Genomic DNA, 7,899 nt, shown 5'->3' with positions numbered 1-7,899 from the left:
CACTCGCACTTCCCTCCATCTTGCCTCCCGCAGCTTGTGCGCCCCTGCTGGGGCCGTGGCGGCGAGGCCCAGTGACCTCAGCCAACGTGAGGAGATAGTGGAACTGAGTAAACTGCGTTCCCGGGAATTCGCCTCCGGGCCTCAGGGCACGCTGGACAGTACCCCGCTTCCTGCGGCCCACAGGCTTTTATTGAGCACCTACTAGGTGAGAGACCAGGCTGTGAGGAGAGGCACGCGGCAGAGGACCCCACGCCCAGGGCCTGCGCCCCGAGCCTCCGCTGCCCGCTGGCCTGGTGGACCCGACGCCGTCCCAGGCCCGGGACAGGTCTCACCCTGGGCAGCGTTTGGAGGGGAGGGTTGTCCTGAGCTTCGCCTCCAGCAGGTGCCCCCCAAACACAGTTTTAAACGCTGGTGCCCATTTTGGACGGTTTAGCGTGCTTGTGGTCTTGCCAATGAACACAGACACGTAACATGAACAGATTTTTGGTGAGAAAAGATTTTCTTCCTTTAGCAATGTTTCTTCAAACATTTTCCCTCTTAAAAAGGGGGGGGCACCCAGAAAGATCAGACCACTTAGCTAATCAAATACGGAGGAAACACGTACATATTTGCCAAAGATCTGCAAGATTTTCTGGGTGGTCTCAGATTTTGAAGGAGCTAGTTCTCCCTGCACAAAGTGGTTTTAAGATCAGTTCCACCAGACAGCCCCAGGGGCCCTCCTGGAGAAAAAGGCCAGTGGGAGAGCTTGTGTGGGGATTGGAAAGGCAAGCAGCCAGTGGAAAACATTTTTTTTCCCCCCAACAGTTGGGCATTTCAGTGGCTCTGAAAGCAAACTTGTAGTTCCATTTCAACAATAGAAAAAAAAAATCCCTGTTTGGAAGTGTTACCCAGTATAAAAATATTTTTGCAGTGGGGGGGGGTGGTGGAGTGGGGGAGCTGTTTAAGGCCCACCCAGAAAACATTTTTTCTCCTGATTTTTCAAAATTTCTTAATTCCCAGTATGGCTCTGCCTCATCCTATAAATAGCTGTCAAAAGTTGTATGTAATGTAATGAATATTTAATTTTGAAGCCTATTTCATGCATTCTAGGAAACTGACAAAAGGACTCAAATAATCGTTTAAATAAACAACTTTTTCCCTTCCTTCCTTCCTACCCTTCTCTCCCAGTTTCCATGTGTGTTGAGGAGGGAATTTAGAGGATAAAGTCTGGTTTACCAAAATTCAGGATGTCACTAAATAGCCTTAAAGATCCAAATCAGAGCTTAGGTAGCCAAAGTCCCTCTTAACGTTGCTAGGATGATTATGCAGATTTAACAGCTATAGGGAAAATTCAACAGCCTCACCCAGATTCTGCTATGCCCACAGTGTTGCATCTGAAAGGCTGAAGAGGTAAGAATATAATCTTTTTATTAGATTGTGAGTCATATTTTACACTTGAATATTGTTTTAATTTATGATCTTAGGCTCTTTGGACACTCAGCTTACATGGTTGAATCAAACTATCTTTGATTTTAGGAATATTTATTCCTTCTTGGTATCATGCCTGGATTTGGCATTTTTCTTTACTCCCTCAATACTTACTGACTCCTATCTAGACCGTGCAGGGAATATTCTATATGTATAATAAGTGTTGTGTATTAAGTTTGTCTACCCTATTTTATTTTTCTGGGTCACTTTGCATCCTTACCACTGGGCTTCATAAAAGACTAATGATAATCCACTTCCTCTGTATAGCGCTTTACAGTTTACAGAGCACTTTCACAAAACAAAAGAAACAAAAAAACTTGTGATCCTCCCATATAAACTTTGGTTATGTGTTGAGGGGTTGGGAGCATCATGGTGAATGGAAAGAGTGTAGACTGTGAATCCATATTGACCTGGGTACCCATTTTATAGCTGTGAAAACTGAGCATCTGAGGGATTAAATAGTTTGCTTAAGGTCATGTAGTCATTAAATAGCAGCCACTGCTCCTTTTTATGTTATATAAATATATAAAGACATGCTTCCAAAATCACAGAAATCAGTCATTTCTGGTCTCCCCAAAGGAAGTGAGGATGAAAATATTTCCATTCTCTGTGAACTATTAGTTATTAGGTATCATCATAAGAGTTTGATTTGGCCACAATTAATTACTGTCAGAATGGGAAATTGCAATCCTAACATAAAGAGTGATCAAGGACAGATACCATTTGGTTTTATTTTATACAGTCTTCAGAATTATATTTCTCAGATTATTGCTACTGGCCAGAGAACAATGCTTGTTTACTTTACCTGCAGTCTACCCTGTTATACACACATTTTCATCATATTTTGACTTTAGTAGTAAGTAATCACAGTGTTCTACGTACTGTCTAAAAAGAAGAACAGCAAAGCCTACATTAAGTTGCTTTTTTACCTCCTATTTTGAAGGATGGAAATTTATGATATAAGTAAGAACATGGGCTCTGATTCAGTAAATGCATTTCCCTTTTGTGATTGCTTTAAGTAACTATGCATGTATTGACAATCTACTGTGTCAAGTTTTTTTTTTTTTTTTAGACTCAAAGGGAGGTTTAGCTTTGCACTTGGGTAGTTGAAATCTTGAAATCTCTGGAATGTTTTCTCAAACACTCTCAAAATCACTCACAGCAGAATCAGCTGGGTTGCTTGTTAACAATTCCATGACCCCTCTTATTTCTATCAAGGCAGACTCTTCTACAATCTGTATTTCTGGACACTCCCCATGTGATTTTTCTGTACACAAAGTGCTAGATCTTATACAAAATATTAATGTCCAAATAGCCTGCATTTCTGAAAACAACTTTTTTTTATGTTTATGATTTTTTTTGGGTATTTCTGTCAAAGGAAAAAAATTTATGAAAAGTACTATTCTTTATAAACTCTGCTGTCCTGGGAAGTAAATAGGCTGAGATGTGTGGTACATGAACTACATGAGTCCACGCTTGATGTCAAGTGAATCAGGCATTTTATGGAGATTGGTAGATCACTGGAGATTTTAGGTTTCTGCGCTAAGCATTTCTATTATAAAATTGATAGCTCACTATCTAAGTTAGTGGAGAATTTAATTTTGAAGAATGTCTGGATAAGGCTAAGAGATAACAGTGTTTTCTGATAAATATCTGGCATTAATGAGGGAAGAAGGTATCGATTACATTTTTTTAAATGTCCCTAGAAAACAGGCCCCTGTTTAGCCCTTATTCAGCATCTCTCTGATTTTTTTTTCTTTTGTGCCACATCTCAGACCTACTAGAGCAGTAGTTCTCAAGTGTTATTATGCATGATACTTCCCTAGGATGCATTTAAGTAAAGTTGAGGTAGAACCTGGCCATGTTCATTTGACGGTCATGCCTTCTCCATCCAGGGGAAACACGTCACTGGACTCTAAACTCCTCTGAGGTGAGATGGTTGTCTTGCCACTTTGCATCTCCATATCGATCCCAAAAGGTCAAGCATGACCCCTGAGTGGAATCAGGTAATATATCAACTTTCTATCTAACTCTGAGCTGTTTTGAGTCTTTTAATAGGAATTTTGTGACTTGATCATTTTAGAAAAATGTTAAGTATTGGGTGAGTTCAAAATGGCAAAGGCTTGCTTTCAAGGGGTTCTGAGAAGGGAAATGATACTGATCTTAACAAATGGGAGATTTATTGGCATTGAGGAACTTGTGAGAAGAGTATCTACCAAATGTTTTTGAAGTACCCATCAAAATATTCTTTGTTGAATTTTGTGTCTCATATATTCCTTTGTAGACTTTTTGAGAGGGGGAAACCTAGTTTCTTTTATTTGTAATTGTTAGGAATAAAAGATGCTATGGGAAAAAATAAAGGTTTTATGTGCTTTTAAATGAAGGAAATTGCATGAAGGAGCAGATTAAGACTTCTATGTAATTGAGTTGTGCTCTTACATTACTGAAGTCCATAATGTGGTCACTGTTGAGTGTACTTAGACAGCTCAAGAACCCTAAAGAGATGTGATTTTTCTCAATTTAGTATGGCAAGGGAATCCCACAGGGCTGTGTTTGGCTTGAATTGAGTAGAACGGTGAAGGAGGCTTTCACATTGGTAAGACTGATGAAGAACTGAAATTGAAATTGGAAGCTGCACTTAAAAGGAGGGATTGCCTACACGTCTATGGTTCCTCTTGGAATTTTCTTGGGAAATCTTTGATCATAAACCATGACTCTTTTTATGGCAGGAATAATAGCATTTTTCAAACTACCTGTGCTGGAATTGACAGATAAGACTAGTGGGTACATATTTGTAAAGAATTTTTCTAATATATTTTAAGTCCTCCTGAAGATAGATTTCTTGACACCAATGTTTCTTGCAGTATTTATCTTTTTAAAATTATTATTATTTCTGTGGAGCTTTTCACACATGTAGCTGTAATACATTTTAGACATTATGTCATGTGTCTCGGGTAAGCTTCAAGGTCCATTGTCTTATTGCTACATTGCTGTTTACAGATGGAAATGTCTTTTTGTTTTTCTTTTTTGTTCTTGTCATTTTTATTTGTGACATCAACATCTAGGGAAAACCAGTTTGAAGTGGCTGTAAAAAGTCTAACTGTGTGGAGGTGGGGACTACCACTTAATGCAAACTACCTATAAGTGGGCTGAGGGTGTTTGGCCAAACTAGACTGATTTAATTTTGGGACCTGTCTGCATCTACCAAAGTACACATGGTTTGGGGTGTTCCCAGAGTCTGCCAAGTACTGAGAACATGATGTTCCAGTGGGGTAACATGGTTCTTCAGTTGAGTTGATATTTGGGCGTTTGTCTGTTCCCCAAAGGCCCGCAAAACCCTGACCTCTGTGGCCCAGAAAAACATTTTTATGAAATTCCTTTGTGTGTGATGGAGCACATACCTAAAACTGAAATAGGGTAATTCAGAGAGAGAAAGAGATGCATTTTCAACCAGACTCCTATCCCACTGGAATTTTAGGTAGGATTCATTCAAAGTTTGAAGCAGAATAAAAAGAATTGAAGTGATTTTCTTTCCAAACTGTCCCTTCAGGGGGCTGTCTTTCCCCTTGGTCTTTGTAGAGGAAAGAAGAGACAAGAAAAAGGCAGAGGGAACACTCTGGGTTAGTTGCACAAACAACAGTGTTCCTAATGACCAAGGAGAGGACATATACAAGTTTCAGTAAGTACTAAAAATAATGACTTAACAGTCACTGCAATTAATGATACAAAAAATTTCATTGGTGGGAGCCAGGACTGAGAGGTGGCATGAATGAGGCTTGGAAAGAACATGCATAGATTTGGGCCAGATTAGACTGATTTAATTTCATAACTTGTCATACATATATATATATTTACGCTACCACCTCAGTTTCAGTTCTAGGAAAGGAGGGATACCCATCATACTCCTTTATTTGGCTTTATCCCCCCAGAAATATTTTCTTAACAAGAGACTCATTGTAAGAATACCATTGTCATCATTTCTTCAGTATGTGTTTATTATGTGAGTATAATGAGCCACCCGTGTTGCTGAGTGGGAGTGGACTGCTGAACACGACATATACAACCCTGCCATCATGACGTGTCTAGTCTCTGATCTGTGAATCTCTCGTACCTTATTAGGTTTGCTCTTTTTACAACCCTTTGAAATACCTAAGAATGCTACTTGCATTTCATGTGTAAGGACGGTAAGTTTAGTGAACTTAAAGTGATTTATATAGAGAGTCATCCCAATTTTCTGAATTCCCAGACAGTGGTCTCTGTGCCACATAAAGTCAATTCCTTAAGATTCAGGGTTCAGTGGCCTTTCTGGTGGCCTAGGGTTAAGTCCCAGTGCTATCGTCTCCACAGCTTGTGTCCCACCCCCCACCAGGAAGCCAACTTAGGGCACAGCAGACCTCTCCTGTCTCACCACTGCTCCCCTCAGCAGTGTATTTCAGTAGATCCACCACTCTGTCTCTGGTGAATTCTCTGGCCCCTTACCCCCCCCCACTCCTCTGGCCTATATCCCAGTTCTTCTACTAAAATAATAATAATAATAATAATAATAATAATAGTAATAATAATAAAAGACCCAGAGTTCAAAGAGTACATGTAATTGTTCTTTGGAGTATGTCTTTGAAATAACACCTAAACCAATTCTATTATTTATAGTAGTTTCTACTTTATTCAATAGTTCTTTCTCTTCTATTAATGATCATCATAAATGAGCTTTATCTAAGTAATTCCTATTCCCATGATATTTATTCCAATGCATACTAGCTCTTGATACAGAATAGCTTGTCTTTGTAATATATAGCTATCAGAATATTCTCCATATTTTGCAACACTCCTCCCAAGTAGAAATAATGGCACAAGTTGGAAGTTGATGCTATACAACTATTAAAGGAAGATGTTGGAAAGCTTCAATCAATACACTGTAAAAATAATAAATGAAGTAATTTTCAAAACTAAAGGGAAGCAATGTCAAGAAAGGCAGCAGAGAGGAAAGAACACTGGACTGGAGATTAAGAGACAGAACTTACAGTCTTCATTTCTCTTTCCAAGCCTCAATTTCTTCACTCAAGGAATTGTATTTTAGGCATCTATATATTCTACACCCATAATTCTAAATCTCAGTTGAGTGCTCTTCAAAGCAAAGCAAGAAAACGTTACAAGCCTATTCAGTTCTTGAATTTGAGTCCATTTGTCCCACTGTTGAAATAGTTCCCTTTTCTTTTTTCTGCCCTTCGAATAAAAAAACTAATCTTTTCCTATTTCTTGTCACATTTCTTTTAGAAATATAATATCTTTTGGAAACAATACAAGCCAACTTTAAGAAGGGACTGTATAGCTTGACGTTGATTTTTCACCTTGAAAGTGACATCCCTTCTAGATAGGCTAGATTTTTCAGTCTATCCTGAAAGGGCCTTTCCAGATTGCCTGGTGCCCCTTTCAGCACATCAGGCTGATAATGGTTTGTAACCATCACTCAGTTGATTTGCGGAGTATTTCTTTGTGGGTGAATTGGAAGAGTGGGAAATATCCAGTGGATGGTCATGGACATCCAGGGGAGACCCCCCCTACTCTACCCCCACCAATAAGTTTTCTTCCAAACTCTCTACTAGATCTGTCCAGTCCTGCACTTCTTGGGATTTTCTCTTGCATTGGTCTCACAGTTCTCTCACTTTGCAAATCTCTGGGATGAATCTGTCTGGTTAACTCTGCATGGTTTCTAAAAGAGTTTCATTAAGGAGAATGAGGGATAAACTATACTAACCTCTAACCATGAAAGAACCAAGAATATGGGGGTTTATCTCTTGGCGAGTTAAAAATTAATTTATTTCTTCACTACAAAGGTAATTGCTGTTTTAAAGAAAAGTAAAATTGAACAAGAAAACCTAGGTTCTCATATCTCCTGTATCTTACTCTGTGCAGAGTCTGGAGCTCCACCTTAGAGATTGTGATTTAGTGATGCTAAAATAGAACTTAGAAATTGGCATTTAAACATGTACTCCTCAATAATTTTGAGTAGCTTGTATAAAATACACACTTTGAGGAAGCAGATTCTGTTTCTGGGACTTGGTCCTCCCTTTTCAGGCTTATGCGATCATCACCCAAACCCAACTTCAAGAAATCACAAGAAAGTCACCTTTTATCAAGAATTTCTGAATACCATAATCATTATCATTTCTATGCTTTAGATTTTGCTGTTGTTGTTGTTACTCTGTTTCAAAGAGGGTCTAAATCCCCACTTTTACTGTTAATTTAATTACAAATCAGTGACAGAAAGAAATTTGGAAAATTGACAAATATGTGGAAATAACACATTCCTAAGTAATTAAATGGGCCAAAGACGAACTGATAAGGAAAATTGGAAAATACTTTGAAATGAAAGAATTTGAAAATGACATACCAATATTTATGGGATTCTGCTAAGACAGTACTTTAGAAAGA

Source organism: Condylura cristata, unplaced genomic scaffold (genome assembly GCF_000260355.1).
Source record: "Condylura cristata isolate star-nosed mole 26May11 unplaced genomic scaffold, ConCri1.0 scaffold00039, whole genome shotgun sequence".
In the NCBI taxonomy this organism is placed as follows: Eukaryota; Metazoa; Chordata; class Mammalia; order Eulipotyphla; family Talpidae; genus Condylura; species Condylura cristata.
This window is presented reverse-complemented; position numbering follows the sequence as displayed.